The sequence below is a fragment of the Capricornis sumatraensis genome, chromosome 1 (assembly GCF_032405125.1).
Source record: "Capricornis sumatraensis isolate serow.1 chromosome 1, serow.2, whole genome shotgun sequence".
NCBI classification, from domain to species: domain Eukaryota; kingdom Metazoa; phylum Chordata; class Mammalia; order Artiodactyla; family Bovidae; genus Capricornis; species Capricornis sumatraensis.
The window spans coordinates 12,781,251-12,804,239 of NC_091069.1; the positions used below are offsets into that span (position 1 = coordinate 12,781,251).

At 40.1% G+C, this 22,989-nt stretch overlaps 1 protein-coding gene across 2 annotated transcripts in view; it reads right to left on the reverse strand.

Annotated features, from left to right (window-relative positions):
• Positions 1-14,023, reverse strand: part of RABGAP1 (RAB GTPase activating protein 1) — a 155,545-nt gene extending 141,522 nt beyond the window's left edge. For both annotated transcript variants that reach the window (XM_068985711.1, XM_068985702.1), the window contains exon 1: positions 13,936-14,023. The gene's annotated coding sequence lies outside the window, so the exon portion shown is untranslated. The remainder of the gene's footprint in view (positions 1-13,935) is intronic.
• Positions 14,024-22,989: the final 8,966 nt, after the last annotated feature.

Sequence of the window (22,989 nt, forward strand, 5' to 3'; positions counted from 1 at the left end):
TAAGAGAGATGCGAGTGATACTTGTAATTGAACTTGACATACTTGAGACAAGTAAAATGTGCTTGTTTCTGGCCACTAGTCCAAACACTCCAGTTCATCTTTATTTCCTTGGTTTTCCGGACATTCTTCCTGAAAGAGCATTAACTGCTCCTCCACTTCAGTAGGACTCCCCACTCTCACCGAGCAGTCCCTCTCAAAATCTGGCTACTGTAACTCTCACCAATCCTTACTAAACCTCTTTTAAAAACTGAATTCAAACCTTGTCTATGTGACGTTAGGTGTTTTAACACTCTGAGCATCCATTCAAAAAGGAAAAAATACATATGTGTGTGTATAGACACACATACATATATAAACAAATAAAAATCAACAATGAACAATTCTTTTCAGTTCTCATCTTATTTCCACTGGCTGAAATAAATGAAAATGCTTATCATTTCCTTATTGTGAAACTCTCTTTGCTTCCATTTTCCACCTCCAGCACCTTTTATCATTTGTCTTTCAAGTTCCTTTTTCTCTGCCCACTCCTTACTTTTTTAAAGAAATATTTGGCTGTACAGATCTAGTTCCCTGACCAGGGATCAAACCGACTACCAGTGCACTGATTGAGGGTGTGGAGTCTTCACCACTGAACAACCAGGAAAATCCCTGCCCACTCAAAATTCATCCTGTCCTCCTTCTCCTTCCATACATGCCCCTAGCTATCTCAGTACTTCCTGTGTTGTAACTTTTTTTGTATGCTGATGATACTGTAACCCTGTTTTTCTCCCTAATTTCATGTGTTTTGTTCTATGGTTTTTTCTTTTTTTTTAACCTATTCAGTACTGAGTATCTGTTATGAGCCAGGCACTAGGTATAGTGTTATGTTGAGGAAAGGTACTCTTTACCCTGGACAGGCTTATAGTAGAGAACATGGACAAGCAAACAAGTAATTACAGTATAGTGCCTGGTGTACTAAGAGGTATGCATATGGTGTTATGAGAATACATAGGTGGTATCTGCTACATGTATCCCATGCCCATCTCAAAATCGACTCTATATATCCAAAGCAGAGCCCATCTTCACACAAGCATATTCTTCCTCATAGCTTTCTTATCAGTGGTTAATAACCACTTATTCAAGATGGAAATGCATCCCCCCCCATCCCTGACTCCTTTTTTCATTCTCCCTTGGAATTCTAATAGATTTTAGTTCCAAAATATATCCCAAATCTGTTCTTTGCCATCTTTCATGTCACTCTCTTGTATTTTATTCTCTTTCAACTTTGCTACAACATAAGTCTCTCTTTCTAGACTCTCTCTAGTCATTATCAAGGCCTCATAGCTAATCTCTAAAATTCAGATTTGATCACATATCCGACCCCTTCCTTGGATTGCTCCTGACTGAAAACAGAAAAATCCAAGTTCTTTCTATCATTAATTCTTAAAAATCTGGAGCCAATCTCTCATTCTAGTCTGATCTCCCTCTATCAAACCATACCAGGCAACTCCAATTATGCCATGCGTTTTTATGCTTTCAAATCTTTGCTCATGCCATTTCTTAAGCCCGGAATGTGTCTTCATTTCTCCAATTAGTCCTACTCCCCCACAAGCAACACAGTGATACAATCAAATATTTAACCTCCTTTTCCCTCCTAAAATAATCCTTATTTCCCTCTAGGGCTCCTAAGGCTTTTTGTTTGCTTGCTTTTTAATTCTATCACAGAATTACATTTATCACACAGTAAAATGTTATACCTCTTTTCTCCTACACTATATTGATCATTCATTTCAGAAACAATTATTTAGTATAAACCACCACAGTAAACACCGGGAATACAATGAGCACACATAGTCCCTTTGAACTAACTACTTTTGGATAGGAATCTCTAAGGGTTTACTTATATTATCTCCATATGCTTGTTTATGGCAGTATTCAATAAATGTGACTGGATGGCTAATACTTGTTCAGTGTTTAAGTGGCAGGGTTTATGGACCGTGAGATAGACAAATGACAAAAATGCTACACTACAAGCACGTCTGGGGGTGCAGATATGAATGACTGGGATAGAAACTAAAAAAAAAAACAAAAAACAAAACAAAACCACCACAACTACCTTGACTGTGCCTGACTAACTCTTCTTTAAGTTTCCTACTGTGAAAAGCAGTTAAACACCACTGAGCCAAATCTTGGATTCCCTCTGAACCCAAACATTCTCTCATCACTTCCCTCCCAATCCCCATCATTTCTGTTGCTCCACTAGTGAAAAAAATGAGTACAGCTTTAGGGAGTCTTAAAGATAATACTTGGGCTTCCCCAGTGGCTCAGTGTTAGAAGAATTAGCCTGCAATGCAGAAGCCACAGGTTCAATCTTTGGATCGGGAAGATTCCCTGGAGGAGGGCATGCCAACCCACTCCAGTATTCTTGCCTGGAGAATCCCATGGACAGAGCAGCCTAAAAGGCTACAGACCACAGGTTGCAAAGAGTCGAACACAACTGAAGCGACTTAGCATGTACGCACACATGGATGATACTTAAATAATCTTGCTAAATTTAAAGAACATTACTTACCAGTTCCTGAGTATCAATTATATGCCCCACATAGTACTTAGAAGCTTTACATGCATTGTTACTAATCTTTATACTACCCTTGCCAGATAGGTATGAACTTCATATGACAAACTGAGGCTTAGAATGGCTCAATAATGCTTAAGTTCAGAGAGACAACTTGATCCCAGGGATCAAGGTGCCTGTCCTTTTCAGGAATGCATCTCTCCTCCTTGTTGTTCTAGTACCATTCTCTACCCATTCCAATCCATATTCTATGTTGTTCCCAGTTGTGCTCTTCTAAAACACAGATCTGATAAGATTACTCTCTGTTCAGTAAAGGACAAGTCAGAAAGCAGCAAAGATGCTGCTTTGGGACAAGTCAAGTCCCAAAGATGCTTAGCAGGCCAATTCCTGTGGGTCTGTAGCTCAATAAAATTAAACAACTACAAAGATGTTGTATTTTAAAATCATATGATATTAATCTCAGCTTTTTTCCTGGATTTGAGGTTTGTTTCCCTGCACATCATATGAACTTCTCGCAACATATCCCTGGGAAGAGTGGCATGAATCTAACAAAACTCCATGAGAAATCATCCTGTCTTTAGAAAAATAAATTCTTTTCCACCACCACTAATTGCTAAACAATTGAGGTGTCTTTATTTAAGTCTGACTTTTGAATCTGGTGACTGAGTCTTTGAATTATTTTAGTGAGCTTAGAGAACCTATTACTTTAAGCCTTCCAAATAATTTTAGCTTAGCTTTAAAAACCAGAAAGAAAATGAAACTTAACCATCTTGGGCCTACAGCACATATAGGCAAGAAAAACCAGCTTACAAAAAAGTCACTGTTAGGCAAATTTTAACCCATAATGTCTGTCACAATTAACTTCTTTAAACTATGAAGTGACTCTTTCAGCTTGATTTCAGATGAACCATTAAAGATACCTTAAAGACATATAACTCAGTCAAAAGCTTTCTTAATTAAAAAAAGATTTAAAAAAATCAATCTTTACACATAAGTTTTACCATTTTAGCCATTTTTAAGTGTATAGTTTCATGGCTTTCAGTATATTTACATTTAGTGCAACCATCACCACAACCTATCCCTAGAACTTTTCCATCTTCCCCAACTGAGACTCTGTACCTATTAAATTCCAATTCCTATTCCCCCAGGCAACCAACACTCTACTTTCTGTCTTTATGAATCTGACTACTCGAAGTAATCCATATAAGTAGTGAAATTACATGACCTGGTTTGTAATGCACTGGTCATAGCAAACATCCTCTTCCAACAACACAAGAGAAGACTCTACACATGGACATCACCAGACAGTCAACACCAAAATCAGATTGATTATATTCTTTGTAGCCAAAGATGGAGAAGCTCGATACAGTCAAAAAACAAGACCGGGAGCTGACTGTGGCTCAGATCATGAACTCCTTATTGCCAAATTCAGACTTAAATTGAAGAAAGCAGGGAAAACCACTAGACCATTCAGGTGTGACCTAAATCAAATCCCTTATGATTATACAGTGGAAGTGACAAATAGATTCAAGGGATTAGATCTGATAGACAGAGTGCCTGAAGAACTATGGATGGAGGTTCATGAGGTTGTTCAGGAGGCAGTGATCAAGACCATCCTCAAAAAAAAAGAAACGCAAAATGGCAAAATGGTTGTCTGAGGAGGCCTTACAAATAGCAGAGAAAAGAAGAGAAGCTAAAGGCAAAGGAGAAAAGGAAAGATATACCCATTTGAATGCAGAGTTTCAAAGAATAGCAAAGAGAGATAAGAAAGCCTTCTTCAGCAATCAATGCAAAGAAGTAAGAGGAAAACAATAGAATGGGAAAGACTAGATACCTCTTCAAGAAAACTAGGGATACCAAGGGAACATTTCATGCAAAGATGGGCCCAATAAAGGACAGAAATGGTATGGACCTAACAGATGCAGAAGATATTAAGAAGAGGTGGCAAGAATACACAGAAAAACTATACAAAAAAGATCTTCATGACCCAGATAATCATGATGGTGTGATCACTCATCTAGAGCCAGACATCCTGGAATGTGAAGTCAAGTGGGCCTTAGAAAGCATCACTATGAACAAAGCTAGTGGAGGTGATGGAATTCCAGTTGAGCTATTTCAAATCCTGAAAGATGATGCTGTCAAAGTGCTGCACTCAACATGCCAGCAAATTTGCAAAACTCAGCAGTGGCCACAGGACTGGAAAAGGTCAGTTTTCATTCCAATCCCAAAGAAATGCAATGCCAAAGAATGCTCAAACTACCGCACAAATGCACTCATCTCATATGCTAGTAATGCTCAAAATTCTCCAAGCCAGGCTTCAACAGTACATGAAGCGTGAACTTCCCAACGTTCAAGCTGGATTTAGAAAAGGCAGAGGAACCAGAGATCAAACTGCCAACACCCCTTGGATCATAGAAAAAGCAAGAGAATGTCAGAAAAACATCTACTTCTGCTTTATTGATTATGCCAAAGCCTCTGACTATGTGGATTACAACAGTGGAAAATTCTTAAAGAGACAGGAATACCAGACCTGCCTCCTGAGAAATCTGTATGCAGTTCAAGAAGCAACAGTTAGAACCGAACATGGAACAACAGACTGGTTCCAAATAAGGGAAGGAGTACGTCAAGGCTGTATATTGTCACCCTGTTATTTAACTTACATGCAGAGTACATCATGCAAAATGGCGGGCTGGATGAAGCTCAAGCTGGAATCAAGATGCTGGGAAGAAATATCAATAACCTCAGATAAACAGGTGACACTACCCTTGTGGCAGAAAGCAAAGAGGAACCGAAGAGACTCTTGATGAAAGTGAAAGAGGAGAGTGAAAAAGTTGCCTTAAAATTCAACATTCAAAAAACTAAGATCACGGCATCTGGTCCCATCACTTCATGGCAAATAGATGCGGAAACAACAGAAACAGTGACAGACTATATTTTTGGGCTCCAAAATCACTGCAGATGGTGAATACAGCCATGAAATTAAAAGACAATCATCTTGGAAGAAAAGCTATGACCAACCTAGACAGCATATTAAAAAGCAGAGACATTACACTGCTGACAAAAGTCTGTCTAGTCAAAGCTATGGTTTTTCCAGTAGTCACATAAGGATGTGAGAGGTGGACTATAAAGAAAGCTGAGAGCTAAAGAATAGATGCTTTTGAATTGTGGTGTTGAAGAAGACTCTTGAGAGACCCTTAGACTGCAAGGAGATCAAACCAGTCAATCCTAAAGGAAATCAGTCCTGAATATTCATTAGAAAGACTGATGCTGAAGCTGAAACTCCAGTATTCTCGCCAACAGATGCAAAGAACTGACTCATTGGAAAAGACCCGATTCTGGGAAAGATTGAAGGCAGGAGAAGGTGATGACAGAGGATGAGATGGTTGGACGGCATAACCGACTGGATGGGACATGAGTCTGAACAACCTCCGGGAGTTGGTGATGGACAGGGAAGCCTGGCATGCTGCAGTCCATGGAGTCGCAAAGTCAGACCTTACTGAGCGACTGAACTGAACTGTATTAACTTTTTCTGGAATGTATTTCCCAAGCATAATATAATTTACACCAGTTCTATAAATATAAAAGCTAATATTTTTAAGCAATACAGGATTTTCTAAAGACTTCTCCTGTTTTTAGGAAATTACTCAATATAGTTCCTTCTCACACATAGTGAAAAAGATCAATCTATTCCATTTAGAATACCAACGTGTCTGTATTTGGAGCTGAAATGTTTAAACCAGGTGAACTTAATGCCAAGCCAACAAGTCATTTGCTAGATGACCAAAGCCTGAGATTAATGCAGTAAAATGGTTTCTCTTTTTCATGATCTCTGATTTTCAGGGGAATGTGTGAAGACAAACCATGAATGTTTAACAGAAGACACAGAAGTTTTCTGAATCTTTTGATGTATGAGTGCCCTGGTCCATATTTATACAAGGATGGTGGGACATTTGTTAAGAGTGTTGAATGAGGGGGCGGGGGTGGTTGCTGCTACTAAGTCGCTTCAGTCGTATCCGACTCTGTGAGACCCCATAGACGGCAGCCCACCAGGCTCCACCGTCCCTGGGATGAATGGTGGAGTGGACAACCAAAAAACATTTACTGAGCACTTTCACTCACAGCACAAGGCACCATGTAAGATAAAAGAATTCACACATACTCAATTTAGTGTCAGAGATTTCTGTTTTAATATATATTATTTCTTTGTTAGGGGATAGTTAACAAGTTCTGTTTTTTTACCTTTATTTTTTAATTGAAGGATAATTGCTTTACAGAATTTTGTTGGTTTCTGCCAAACATCAACATGAATCAGCCGTAGAGTACATATGTCCCCCTCCCTCTTGAACCTTCCTCTCTCCTCCTCCTCCTCACAGATGCTTTTAAACTTGTCTAAAAAGATCTTTACTCACAACCAAAAAGCAAAAATATAAAAATAACAAATAGATGTTTCTGTCAGGGAACAGTTTTTTTATCTAAGAATTAGCCTTTGAGGTTACAAATCAGATTTTTCATCAATTCACAGAGAATTCAACAGGTAACTATGATAAAGATGTAACCATTTCTCTTTTGCAGGTATACCAGAGGAAATCATGTATCACAGCAAAAGAGATTTACATGTCATGTCTCTATTCTCACCTTGCTGGAATCCGTTCATCAGCGTATTTCAAGGGCATAAGAAAGTTTATTAATCTATAGTAAAAATATTAAAATGATTAATTCATAGTTCACTTTTTACTTTCATGCATTGGAAAAGGAAATGGCAACCCACTCCAGTGTTCTTGCCTGGAGAATCCCAGGGACGGGGAAGCCTGGTGGGCTGCCGTCTATGGGGTCACACAGAGTTGGACACTACTGAAGTGACTTAGCAGCAGCAGTAGTGTTATACAAACACCCAACATTTAATCCAATTTAGCCTTAAATACTATCTCTTAATACCCAGGACTACATTTAAAATACATTCCCAAAGAAATATTCTGTACATCAATTCCTTTTTCTGACACAAGGACCACCCTCAGAAGCTGGAAAATAAGATAACCAAAGATTCTTGATTATAACTACCAAAGGGTATATAAATAAGGGAAAATGAGGAAAAGAAATTTTAAAAAGTCAAATTATTGTTAAGCTTTAAGGGTTAATAACATTTTATTAGTTATCACAGAAAGTAATTAGCTAATGTACCTTAAGAGATGTCATATTTTATTAGGCAGAAAAAATTATTGCCACAAAGATTAACAGATGACAAGGAGTTGGGACTTATTACATAAAAGCTGATGCAACTAACTGGAGATAGGTAACAACCATGCATTAACTCCAAAGAAGCCTAAACCTCCAAATTCAGCAGCAGGCTACGTAATTGAGAAAATATACTTCAAATGTTTTAGAGCCAAGGTAATATATACCATTTAATGCGAAGCATGAACTTAAAGAAGTTTAGGGCTTTATTTATACTATTTTATGATCTACAGAAAAGGGGATTTGGGGGAAAAGTTATGCCTTATAGAACTCTACTTGATAGAAAAATAAAACCTTCAAAAAGTTCTGGTGATTACCTCAGAGTAATACAGTTGTTCTGGCAAGAGGAAACTTCCAAGCTAAACTCTATAAACTAAACTGTTCATGACTTGCAAACTGCCATATTTGGTCAGTCTTTACACATGAAGAGAAACAAGGCAGTTAGGGGTCAACAAGAGTGGTTATAATGTAAGTTTAAGTGTCTATCCAGTATTATTCTGGATTACAAGTTTTCTGAAGAATAGGGATCTTAAGATCAACAAAAAACTGGAGAGCCTGGGAGGGGAGACCAGGTAACTATCTTATGGAAAAAGAAAACAGCTGTTGAATTTTTATGTTTTATCAGGTATACCCATGGATAGCCAAGTCCTTAGCCTTGGATTTTCTTTCTTTAGAATCTAACTATGGAAAATCAATAAAACAAGGCAGTTACATACAAAGCACCCAAATGCATGCCGAACTTTGCTTTATGAACACTGGTTAAATTAGCACTTCTTTAATGTTTGAGTTCTAGCTCTAAGAAAGATTAAGTTTTACGTTCACTTATTTCACATGTTTGAAAAGTGTAGTATCTGATTATAGTGACAACCACAAAGATAACACTTGTGCAGCCTATGTCAGAAACTCAGCACATCAGCAACTACAAAGACACACCACAGTAGAACTGACTGAAACTAATTATTTTCTGAAGCCGGTACTCAAAGGGCACATGTTAAAATAATCACTGTGAAATGGTGAGACCTTCAAAGTAGGCTTCATGTCAGCTGGAAACACTTCAACTGAAAATGTGCTCAATAAAACATAATGACTTGTCTAAGTAAAAGAATCTGGGCTGTAAAGTTTAGCTAGAAACGTACTCAATAATAGAAAACGACTTCTTCAATGAAACCAAGGCTGTATGGTTGAGATGTTTATGAAAAACCATGTTCCCTTATGTAGATAACATGCATAATACACTTGTTTCAATATGCAGTAGAAGAGATAGGAAACAAGTGTCTTCACTTTTACAGTCCTACTAAACTACAATTTTATCCAGGTTAAACACTTGCAAGCTAATAGAGCACTATGCCAAAATCAACTATACTTAACATTTTTTAAAAGTAAAAACAAGAAAATTATGCAAAAAAAAAGCCAAACTGTATGCAGTTAATAATTACCCAAATATATACCTTAATACCGATGAGCTGAGCTAGTTAACTGTAAACTAAGTTATAAACCTGAAACGAAAAGGAACTGTGTCCCATAACATAGCAATAGTTCAACTTTAATGACAAAGTTGAATTGATAATACGTATTGAACCCATTACTAATAAATACAAATCAATCGTGGACTCAAATTTTATTAACAGAATCTTCCGTCTACAAAGGAAGATTTTAAACAACTCTGTCCCTTACTCGTTTTCAGGTTTTAGTAAGTAAACCCAAATAAAACCTTAAATATACATTAAAATAGCACCTTATACACGCTAGAATTAAGGCCAACAGGTCCTTCGTTTAAAAACGAAAACATGCACTCCTTTGGAACTTAAGTTTTTCAACTTTCTAAACCTCAGTTTTAATGTGACAAACTCAGTTCAATTCACTTTCCTTTTTTTTTCCTCCTAAACAAAGCAGCTGGGATACAGACACACACTCGCGACTTACTACTCCAGTCCCACGTATGTGAACACAGGTGTTTATTTGAATGAAAACATTAAGTGAATTGTGAAACCCTGTTCCCCGCCCCCGCCACTGACAACAAACAAAAAAACCTCGAAAGATCTCCAATTCAAGTCGGAAGACGATTTAATGGGGGCACTTATAGCGTACTAATAGCATGGTCTGCTAGGGCTTTTGCTTTCAAGATAAAGGAATCGTAAATATGGAGATAACTGTAAAGGCAGTTGCAGATAATCCGAATGTTAGAAGAGAAGGGACACTAAAGTACCACCAGGCAATGGACAGCGAACTCCTGGAAGTCTGGCGTGATCCTCGGGCTCAACACCTAAAGCCCTTTAGGCTGCTCGGAATCACGATACAGCAATGAGGTACTGAGGGCAGACACCTAAAACAATCTGGGAAGACGGGGCTACTGGGGACACTTCGATAGCAGGTGGGAAAATGAGATGGAAAGGCCAACACGAGATGGTAGACCGACACTAGAATAAAGCAAGCCTTTCAAATCAGGCGCAGCCCAGGAAGCTAGCTTGAGGCCGAAGCCAGCCTAAGTCACAGGTACAGGCCCAGCGAGCAACGGGGAGAAACTGAGGCGGAGGGAGCAGCCAAATTCTCCAACAGGACCTCTCTCCAAACATAAAAAGTCAAGAGGCAAACCGGCTTTGCAGCGGGGGCGAGAGAGACGGCCACAAGTGCACCACCGGGAAGGCATACACCCACCCAGACAGGGGGAACCGGTTTGGGCAGGGGCTGTCCGAGCGTTCCCGCTTGCGCATGCGTCCTCCCCCCCCCCGCCCCCAGGGCCGCTGCTCCCCCTCCCCCCAATCACTGCTCCCCTCAGAACCCGGCTCGTCGAGGGAGCTGAAGGCAGTCTCGCCTGCCCAGCCCCGCGGGATAAGAACAGAGGTTGGCTCCCCGCAGGGACCGTCCGAGGATTGCCCCCTGGGCTTGGTGGGTGGGAGGAGGAGGAGGGGAAACGCGGCCCTACCCGACCCGCCGTCTCCTCCTCCGCCGCCCGCCGTTCGCCGTCCCGGAGGCTCCGCCGCCTGGGCCTCCCCAGCCGCCCAGCCCCCGCCCTCCCCGCCCCCTACTCACGTGAGAGCGCTCCTTCCGCCCTCCGCCCCGCCTCCTGCCCTGCCTAATAGGCCCTTGGCAAAGCCGAGTCGCCCCACTGGCCCAACGACAGGCGGCGGGGACGTACTTCCTTTCCGCGGACCCCACCTGGGCTTTTGGCCCGCCTCCGTATTCTGCGCCTGCGCGGAGCCTGCTCGTCGGGAGCTGGACTCGTCTCTGGCTGGAGCGTGCGCGCGGTGGCCAACTGGCTCTGTGGCTGCATCAGGGACTGGGAGCAGGATTGGCGGGGGTAGCAGGCTGGGTAGTACCTGTTGCGCCTAAGGTGGGTACAACCTCAAAGTCACTGGTGCTAGAGCAAGGGATCCCTTCCTCACCTTTAACGTTTAAAAGCTGTTTCTAAAGTCGCACTTAATGATGATAACCCAACACACCTGGCCTTTATTGAGGGCGCAGAAAGTGCCAGGAATTGTCGACAGGTAGGTTCCTTTATAGGTATGTCACTTGGCTTTACTACAGACCTTGAGAATGATATGATATTTCTCATTTTGCAAAGGAATCCAGCCTAAGGAACAGGATTCCGTCTAGAAGCCAAAACTTTCTAACTTTGAAATCAAGGGCGACTGGCTACAACACAACTACCTTGAGGCATTTGAGACACACAAAATAGAACAAAATAGACTGTTTCAGAGTGCTATTCAAAGATGGGGCTGGGATTTTATTTAAAAGCCATACAAAACTGATAGAACAACAGCAACAGAATGAAGTTGAAAGTCCCTCTCCTGAGTGAATTTACAATGTAGTTGTAAACAAAAATAATGATTATTAAAAGTGCTAATTAAGTCTTAACAGTTTATGAAATAATTCTAAAGCCTCTCCCTCATTTTCTTGATTCAAATCGTGTATACTCTTTTCCGGCTAAATGAGTCATTCGCAAAGTTTTCCTGTGGATCAACCAGACACAGCCAAAAAAAAAAAAAGCTGTGCTCTGTTGCAGTGCTCTTTGTGACTTGTCTATTATAATAGACTTGGCTGCACTCCCACAGTAAAATAGCTTTCTTCCTTCTCCTTACACAGTTATGTAACAGAAATACACACCCATTTTAAAGTATTTAAATAACAGATATAACATTACAAAGAAAGCAAAATCTCCTGAAATCCCGACACTCTGACAAAGCCACTTTTAATAGTTTGGTGACCATACATTTCATGTATTTCTTGATTCATATGTATTTCCCCAATACATACACAAATCTTAACATAATCTTTTAAATAAAATTTTATTACGGAATCACTAGAGTATGTCCTGAAGAAAAATCCAAAACAGGGACAACCTCAAATAAAAATATCAGATTCCCACTACAAATATTAACAGTTTAAAACACAGTCTTCTTTGTGTCCATATATTGTTTTTCAAAATGAACTCACATAAACAGTCTGCTGTATTCAACTAACAGTATCTGCCTTAGCATTTCACTAAATTTTCCTCTCATCTAATTCCTAGATCTCATTCAAATTTTCTAACAACCTAAAAGTATTTTTACAGCTGGCTTTTCCAAATCAGTAATATCATTTCAGTAAATTTTCCTCTCAGCTAATACCTAACTATAGTCAAAGTTTCCATTGACCAAAATATATTTTTTACAGCTAATTTTCCCAAATCAGCATCCAGTCCAGGCCCACACACTATGTCTGGTTGTGATGTCCCTTAAGTATTTTTTAATCTAGTACTTTAGAAAAAAAATGGAAAGACACTGGCTTATTGAAGAAATCAGTCCAGTTGAAGTATAAATTTCCTGTCTTCTGGATCTAAACAGTTGTTTCCTCAAGAAGTCACTGAGTTTGTTTCCTTAGACCTTATATTTCCTGGAAAATGGAATTTATATCTCAAGCTCAATAGATTGATGTGGTAAGCTGGAACCAGAATGGAAAAGTCCGTAAACGCTAAAATAAGGAAAATGAAGTTCAATCTATAAACACAGGGTGCCCTTGAAGTTTCTAAGAATAGTGCCAATAACAGATTTGGATTTTAAACAAGTTCATTCTGGTAGGAGTAGAAAAGGGAAAACAGGGAGTAAATAGAACACTTTGAATATCACTTTCTGACCTTAGGCAGATTAGAAACATCTGAACTAAAGCAAAAGAAAGTGGGGGGAGGGGGGTGGGTGGGAAGGAACTGAGTTGGAAGGAAATACCTTCAAGTTTGTTGATTCTGTCTTTTGCTTGCTCAAGTCTGATTTTGTTATTCAGTCACTAAGTCATGTATGACTCTTTGCTACCTCATGGATTGTGGCACAGCAGGCTTCCCTGTCCTTCACTATCTCCCGGAGTTTGTGCAAACTCATGTCCATTGAGCCGATGATGCTATGTAACCATCTCACCCTCTGCTGCCCCTTGCTCCTTTTGCCTTCAATCTTTCCAAGCATCAAGGTCTTTTCCAGTGAGCTGACTCTTCACATCAGGTGGCCAAAGTATATTTTGATCCCCTCTAAATGAATTCTTTTTCCTTATCTCTGTTGTACTTTTCAACTCCAGAATTTCATTTTAGTTCCTCTTTATAGTTTCTATTTCTTTAATGATATTTGCATTTTTTGTACATTATTTTCCAGACTTCATCCATGTTTTCTTTTAGCTCGATGAGCAACTCTAAGACAGCTGTTTTAATGTCTTTGTCTAAATGCCATATGATATCACTTTATGTGAATTCTCAAATATGACACAAATGAACTTAATCAATGAAACAGAAGCAGACTCACAGACATAGAAAACATGTTTATCAAAGGGGAAAAGGGGTCCAGGAGGGATAAATTAGGAATTGGGCATTAGCAGATACAGATTACTATATATAAAATAAATAAACAGCAAAGTCCTACTGTATAGCATAGGGAACTATGTTCAAAATCCTGTAATAAAACATAATAAAAAAAATATATATATAAAACTGAATCACTTTGCTGTATACCTGAAACTAACACAATATAGTAAATCAACTATACTTCAATAAAAATAAAATGTAGAACTCTAGCATTTGGAGAATAAGGTTCTTACTTCCCACTCTGACTCCAGCAAGCCATATCTGCAATATAAACAGGGTTGAGGGATAGGAACGAATAGTTTCCTACCTATTCACAATAAAGGCTCACCTTGACTGAAAATAACCTCAGTTGACAAACCAGATTTTCCCCTGGAACATGCAAGCATTCAAATAGACTCCAGAGTTCCGAAACAGTTACTTCAGACAGTTTCTGCCAGTATAATTGTTGCCTAGGTAGAGATGGATTCCATGTTCTTCCTACTCCATCTGAGAAAAAAAAAGAAATGTGAACACTAAATAGAGCCTAAGAGGTCTGCAGGACACTATTAAGAGAAACAATGTACCATTATAAGTATCCCAAAAGGAGAAGAGAGAAAGGGAAGAAAAGATAATAATCTAACTGTAGAAAGCCAAAGAAAAGAGAGAATCTTGAAAGCAACAAGAGAGAATACTCATCACATACAAGGGATCTTCAGTAAGATTATCAGACAATTTCTCATCTTAAATCTTAGAAGCCAGAAGGCAGTGGGTTGATAAAAGTAACTGAATGAAAAAAACTCTTGGTGGATAATTCTATTTCTAGCAAAACTGTCCTTCAAAAATGAGGGGAAATCAAGACATTTTCTGATTAAAAAAAAAAAAAGCTAAGGGAATTCATTACCACTAAACCCACCTTTCAAGAAATGATGAAGAGGATCCTTCAGGTTGAAATGAAAGGATGCTCAACAATATTGTAAAGTAATCTCCAATTAAAATAAATAAATTTATTTTAAAAAGAAAAAAAAGTCATATGAAGAAATAAAGATCTCTGGTGAAGAAAAATATACAGGCAACTACAGAATCATTAGGTATCATTTACCTCCATTTTACTTAATGATTTTAATGAAAATGCATAAAAATATTAGTCTAATTTATTGTACACACAATGTATAAAGATGTAATCTGTAAAAGCCAGTAACAAAGAAGAGACAGAGCCATATAGGACAGTTTTTGCTTGTTACTGAAATTGGTATCAATTTTAATTGTTACAATTTTGAGCTGTTAAATGTAATTCCCATGGTAACCAAAAAGGAAATGTCTATAGAATATACACAGAAGGAAATAAGAGGTAAGTCAAAAGTTTTCACTACAAAAAAATTAAAAAAGCCTGTAATGGAAGAAATGAAAGACACAGAAGCTATAAGCCTATAGAAAATGAGTAGCAAAATGGAAGAAATAAGTTCCTCATTATCAGTCTTTAAATGTAAATGGCATGAACTTTCTAATCAAAAGACAGAGATGGGAAAAAAAAAGATGGGCAGAAGGGATAAAATAAACACATGTTCCAGCAATATGCAATCTAGAAAATACTCAACTTTAGATCCAAAGACATTACTAGGTTTTAAAAAAAAGATATTCTATGCATTTTTATGCAAGTACTAACCAAAAGGGAGCTTCAGGTGGTTATATTAAGATTATACAAAATAGACTTTAAAAAACTTACAAGAGACAAAGAAAGTCATTATATATTAAAAAAAGGTTCAATAGAGCAAGATTATAAAAACTTTTAAACATTTACATAACTAGTGAAAGTGAAAGTCATTCAACTTTCCAACTCTTTGCGACCCCATGGACTATAGTCCATGGAATTCTCCAGGCCAGAATACTGGAGTGGGTAGCCATTCTTTCCTCCAGGGAATCTTCCCAACCCAGGGATCAAACCCAGGTCTCCTGCATTTGGGGCAGATTCTTTACCAGCTGAGCCACAAGAGAAGCCCAAGAATATTGGACTGGGTAGCCTATCCCTTCTCCAGAGAATCTTCCCAACCCAGGAATCAAACCGGGGTCTCCTGCATTCCAAGCAGATTCTTTACCAACTGACCTATCAGGGAAGAATCCTCCTGCAATGCAGGAGACCTGGGTTTGATCCCTGGGTTGGGAGGATCCCTTGGAGAAGGGAAAGGCTACTCACTCCAGTATTCTGGCCTGGAGAATTCCATGGACTATATATAGTCCATGGGGTCACAAAGAATTCGATGGGACTGAACAACTTTCACTTTCACATAACTAGTAATAGACTCTCAAAATATTTGAAGCAAAAATGAACAGAATTAAAGGGAAGAATAAACAGTTCTACAATCATACTTAGAAAAATTAATAGCCCACATTCAATAATGAATAGAACAACCAGACAGAAGATAAATTAGAATTAGAGGACTTGAACATCACAATAAACTAACTGAACCTAACAGGTATACAGCACATTCCACTGCACAACAGCAGCACATTCTTTTCAAGTTCACATAGGACATTCTCCAATACAGGCCATATATTAGACCACAAAACAAATTTCAGAAGATTTTAAAAGATAGGTCATTAAAGTATCTTCCAACTACAATGCGATGAAGTTGGAAATCAGTAACAGGGAAAACTGGAAAATTCAAAAAATGTGGGTATTAAACACATTCTTAAGGAACAAATGAGTCAAAGAAGTCCTTAAAAGGGAAATTAGAATATACGTGAAAATGAGTAATGAAAAAAATATCCAAAACTTACAGGATGCAATGAAAGCAGTAATCAGAGAAATTTACAGTTGTGAATGGCTACATTAAAAAATAAGAATCTCAAAACAATGTCCTAACTTTATGCCTTATGAAATAAGAATAACAAACTAAACTCAAAGCTAGCAAAAGGAAGGAAATAGAATGGAAATAAACCAAGAGAAAAGAAAAAGAGAAAAAAAGAAATCAGTGAAACCAAAGTTGTTTCCCTGAAAAGATCAACAAAATCAACCTAGAATATAACGGGCAAATTCCCTAAAACATACAAATTATTTAAATGGATTCTCGAAAAATTAGAAAATCTCAACATACTCATAACAAATAAAGAGATAATGATTGAGTGATCAAAAACCTCCCCCCCAAAAAAAAACAAAAAACAAAAACAAAAACAAACAAAAACAAAAAAACCTCCCAAAAAAGAACAGTCCTGCACCAGATGGCTTCAGTAAGGGATTGTACCAAATGCTTAACTAAGAATTAATTACAATCCTTCTCAAACTCTTACAAAAAACTGCTGCTACTGCTGCTAAGTCACTTTAGTCGTGTCTGACTCTGTGTGACCCCATAGACGGCAGCCCATCAGGTTCCCCCGTCCCGGGGATTCTCCAGGCAAGAACACTGGAGTGGGTTGCCATTTCCTTCTCCAATGCATGAAAGTGAAAAGTGAAAGTGAAGTTGTCGCTCAGTCCTGTCCGACTGTTTGCGACCCCATGGACTGCAGCCTACCAGGCCGTCCGTGGGATTTTCCAGGCAAGAGGACTGGAGTGGGGTGCCATTGAGAAAGAGGGAATGCTTTCTGATTTCATGAAGCCTCATTATTCTGATACCAAAGCTGACTAAATGCATCTTAAAATACAATATCTCTTATGAATATAGATGCCAAAGTCCTCAACAACATATAAGCAAATCAAATTCAACAGCATATGAACAGAATTATTCCCCATGACCAAGTGGGATTTATCCCAATAATGCAAGGGTGGTTCAACATAAAATCAATCAATTTAAAATATTCCATTAATAGAACTAAGGAAAAAACTGATGATCATCTCAATTAATGTTGAAAAGTTATTTGACAAAGTACAATGCCTTTACAAGATAAGATCTTTCAGAAAAAGTAGTTATAGAGGGAAAATTCCTCAACCTGATAAAAGTATTTATTAAAAAAAAAAAAAACCCAGATCTAAATCAAATACAATCATTTATCTATGCCTCTTAGAACAAGTCATGAACAAGTCAAGGATGCCTGATATTCAACACTGTACTGAAAGTTCTAAGCAGAACTATCAGATAAAAAAAGAAATAAAAGGCATCCAAATTGTAAAGAGGTAAAACTATATTTACAGGCAGCATAATCATATATACAGAAAATCCTAAAGAATCCACAAGAAAGCCTATGGGGTCAAAAAAAAAAAAAAAAAAATCAGAAGCATTGCTGGGTACAAGACCAACACGAAAAATCAGCTGGGTTTCTACATACCAGCAGCAGTGTGAAAAGGAAATTAAGAAACCAATTTCATTTATGATATCAGAATGAATTAAATACCCTGAAAAGTGCTCCTGAAAGAAAATGCTGCTGAAAGCAATTAACAAAGACTTAAGTACATGAAAAGATATTTCTTATTCAGACAGTAAGACTTAAAATTAAGATGGCAATATTACCCAAAGTGATCTACAGACTCAACACAATCTCTATCAAAATTACAACAGCCTTTTTCTTGGAAATGTAAAAGCTGATCCTCAAATTAATACGGAATTTCAAGGGGCTTGTCATAACCAAAACAATCTGGATAAAATAAAGTTGAAGTCCTAATAACTTCCTACAGGAAGGAAGGAACTGTAGGAACTTACTACAAAGTTACAATAGAAGAATATGTACCAGTATAAGGACAGAGATACAGCCACATGTAATAGAATAGAGTGTCCAAAAATGAATTCTCACATACATAGGTCAGTCGATTTTCAACAAAGGTGCCAAATCCATTAAACAGAGAAAGGAGGAACTTTTCAAAAATGGTGTTGGAAAAACGATGATGGTGGCTTAGTCACTAAGTTCTGTCCGACTCTTGTGACCCCATGGACTGTAGCCCGCCAGGCTCCTCTGTTCATGGGATTTCCCAGGCAAGAATACTGGAGTAGGTTGCCATTTCCCTCTCCAGGCGATCTTCCCCACCTAGGAATGGAACCCAGGTCTCCTGCATTGTAAGGCGGATTCTGTACTAACCCAGTCACCAGAGAAAAGGACAAACTTCAAAAATGGCGGAAAAACGATAACCACATGCAAAATAATGAAATTGGCCACAGCAGCGGTGATGGTTACCCAATATTGTGAAGTACTTAATGCCATGGAACTTCACACTTACAAATTATTAAAGTGATAAATACTATGTATGTTTTACCACAATATTCTCGTTCCCCCCTTCACCCCCAAAATGAGGAGAACCCAGTGAACCACTGGACTGGCAAGATGGAAAAGGGCTCTAGAATGAATGGTACTGAAGTTTTTTGGTGGGCAAGACTGCGTGGACGATGCCATTCACCAACACAAGGACTACAGGAGGTTAAGAAGCAGGTCTGCGGATGAACTTGAGTTCAAAGGTACCTCAAAAGTGGAAAACCAATTGGACATGTCTTCTAGGCAGCTGGCCCTGGAGCAAGAGAGCTGTCTGGTCAGGCGAAAGAGAGTTGTGAACCATCAGCAACTTGTAGGTAACGGAGAATGCAAATCCTTGGGAAACACCAACATGCAAAAACCGAGGGAGGTAAACTTCCTTCCCTCCGCTTCTGGGTCCCAAGAAGGCTAGTCCATACCCTAGGCAGGAGGAGCTTACCGACGCTTTAAGTGCAGCTGCGCCTTTCAGGCCCACGCAGACGGCAGATGGCCGAGTCGTAGCTCGAGAGGAGCGGCTGAGAAGAAGCGAAGTGCGCGGGGCCTGAGCCCCAGGCGCTAAGAAGCCACAGCACCTGCACGTCGGCTCACGCGGGCGAAGAAGCTAGCGGGAAGCCCGGGGCACCCGATCTGCATCTCGCCCACGGCACGGAGAACCCCTCTCCTGGCCCGCCGCCCTCCCAGCCTTCCGATTGGCGGAGAGGACTATGGGACCTGGAAGTTGTCTTTGTCCGGCGAGGGCTGCCCTTCCGGTTCCGTTGGGTCCCCCTTTGGCTCGGGTTCCCTGCCCCTCCCCCTTCCCGGAGCCCCGAGGGGCCGGAGCTCCTGGCGGTGCCGGATCCTGACGGTGGCCTTCCCCCGGGTCTGTAAGTGCGGAGGCGGCCGGAGCGCCGGGTAGGGGTACAAGGTCTCTCAAAATCGAGCCCCCTTGGGGCCCTGGATTGGCCGGGACCTGCACCGGGATGGGGGCCGAGGGGCTGGCCTAGGCACGGGGGTGCTTACGGAGCCCTTGGCCCGGCCCCTGCTATGCCCTGCCCCTTTCCCTCCCCTGACTCTGGAGTGGGGAGCCTAAGGATGCCCCCAGGGACCTCCTCCGGGGACCCCAGGCGAGGGCCAAGCAGTTGGCTTTAACCCGACTCTGGCATCTTTTAAGAAGTGCCAGTTCTCGGCCAGGGCAAGGCCTCAGTGCCAGCCTGCGAGGATCACCGTGGAGTGCAGCTAGATTACCCTTTTGCCACTGGCTACAACACCTTTTTTATATCTGGCGCCTTGTCAGGCACTGGGAATTCGTAAGACATTGTTCTAATTTTCAGGGTCAAGTTTGGGAACCAGATAAAAACAAATGAGTGCTCCTGCGATGTACATATCAGTCGATATATATGAAACGTTCAAGGGGCAGTTGCTGGGGAGGTTGAAGAGACTTCAGTTTCACTTGGGGATAAGATGGAGAAGAGATTTTGCGCTCAGAGGAACAGTTGCAGTGCTGTGAAGGAATAGCAGCATAACTTGTGTAGGAAGAGCAGGAGAGGGTTCCAGGGCTCTTGTGCAAAGCATGAGATGTGAAGCTGGGAAAGTAGATGGAAGTCCAGATAGTGAAGATTTACTCCTAAAAGAGGTGGGTACTTGTTGAAGAGTTTTGAGCAGGAGACTAGTGTGGTCAGATTTGCACTGTAGAAAATCATCTTGTTCTGGAGGTCAGCCTATAAGATAGGAGTTTCTAAGAACTGATTCTGGACTCTTTAGCTAAAGTCTAGATGTTCTTATTGGAGAAGGCAATGGCAACCCACTCCAGTACTCTTGCCTGGAAAATCCCATGGATGGAAGGGCCTGGTGGGCTGCAGTCCATGGGGTCGCTAGGAGTTGGAGACGACTGACTTCACTTTCACTTTCATGCATTGGAGGAGGCAATGGCAACCCACTCCAGTGTTCTTGCCTGGAGAATCCCAGGGATGGGGGAGCCCGGGGGCTGCCGTCTCTGGGGTCGCACAGAGTCGGACATGACTGAAATGACTTAGCAGCAGCAGCAGCAGCAGCAGCAGATGTTCTTATTGGAGATTCTTTTGAAGGTGTAATGGGATCAACCTAGCGAGAAGTAACGAAATCCCAAAACCGAGTTATGATAGTGTTATTAGAAAGAAGGCAGGTATGTTGAAGGGAAGGGCTTCCCTGGCGGCTCAGGTGGTAAAGAATCCGCCTGCAACGCAGGAGACCCCTGTTTGACTCCTGGGTTGGGAAGATCCACTGGAGAAGGGATAGGCTACCTACTCCAGTATTCTTGAGCTTCTCTGGTGGCTCAGATGGTAAAGAATTCTGCATTGTGAGAGACCTGGGTTCGATCCCTGGGTTGGGAAGATCCCCTAAGAGGGCATGGCAGCCCACTCCAGTATTCTTGCCTGGAGAATCCCATGGACAGAGGAGCCTAGTGGGCTGCAGTCCATGGGGTTGCAAAGAGTCGGACTTAACTGAGAGTGCCTAAGCACACATATGCTGTAGGAAATGCTATAAAGACTCCATAATGAATTGGATGTTGAGGGTGAAAGAGGTATCAAAGCTGAGTCTTAGGTTTCAGGCCTGTGAAATTTGAAGAATGTTAATGCCATTATCAGCAATAAAACCATAAGCATAGTGTAGATGACCAGTTCATTTTTTGGATATTTGAATTTAAGGCCTGATGGGATAGCCACATGGAACTGTCCAGTACAGAGTTGGAAAGACAAATCTGCAGCTCAGCCTAAATGCCGTGGCTTGAGGTAAAAGTCTGAATCATCTTAAAGCACAGAGGTGGAAGCCATGGAAATAGTTGGTATCAGGAAGGGGTTATTGACAAAGAAGGGAATATTTGGGGAAATGGGACTGACTAGTTAATAGTAGTTGATATAGAGGCAGAAACAGAAGTAGATGATAAAATATAATGATAAAATGTAAGGATTCCAGCAACCAAGAAGTCTCAGAAATCAAGAGAGGAGAATACTGAGAAGGGTCCACTGAGACAACGGATACAGAGCCTTTGGAGAATGAGAAAGAAAAAAAAAAAAGATTGCATTTCTTTATCAAGAGATCATGAGTGACTTTTTACAAAGCAATTTTAGCAGAATGATGAGGTGATAATATGCGAAATAATGGAGACCTCAGGTGATTTGGTATCAAATGAGAATGAAAGAAATGCCACACGTTGAAAGACTTCACAAAGGATATTGACAGGCTTTATTATTGATCTAACATTTGCTTACAGAGCACAACTCCAGGCTCTATCGTAAGTTCTTTTAAAAAGTAACTTAATTTAAAACATTAATCTACTTTTAAATTAATTTAATTTTCCATAACAACATATTGTTGTGGAAATATTAAGTCATATTATCATGTTAAGTACTGTTATTCTTTGACAGATGGGACAACTGAAAAAACAGAAGTAGTTACATAACTTGCCCAAGGTCATACAACTAGAAAGTGGTGGGGCAGCATTTTGATTCTTGGAAACCTGGTTTTATCCACTGTACTAAGCAGTGACTGAACATGGGAGTCAAAAGAATGGGAAAAATTTAAGCAAAGATAGACTCTTGATTAAAAAATTGGAGAGGCTTAGAAGAGATCCAGATTGAGAAGAAGGTAAGTAATGGATTTATGTTTCTGTTATGGATTTATTTTTCATTTCTTTTCCCTTAGATTCTCTTCCAATATGTGCCATTTTAGGTCAGTTTCATTCATAGTTAGGTCAATTTATGTCATGCTTTCATTTATTAACTTATCCAAATCAGGTCTTCCCTTTAGCTTCAGAGCCATATCAGCTAGCTAATCGATCTTCTCCTTACTGTCATGCAGGCTCCTCTGGTTAAACATTTTAAGACCTGACCCATGGTCATTTTCCCCAGCATTTCCTCGATTATTGAATGACATTCTGTCAGACATCCAGTTTCTCAAACCAAATACCTAGGATTCATCGTGACCTTTCATCCCTTGTTCCCTACCTTGGTTATCAAGTCCATCAGTTCTTTGAGATATCTCTGGAATCTGTTAAAATAAATCCATATTATTTCTTCTCAATTTCATATTATTCAGTTCAGTCACTCAGTTGTGTCGCTCTTTGCGACCCCATGAACCACAGCATGCCAGGCCTCCCTGTCCATCACCAACTCCCGGAGTCCACCCAAACCCATGTCCATTAAGTCGGTGATGCCATCCAACCATGTCATCCTCTGTCATCCCCTTCTCCTCCTGCCCTCAATCTTTCCCAGCATCA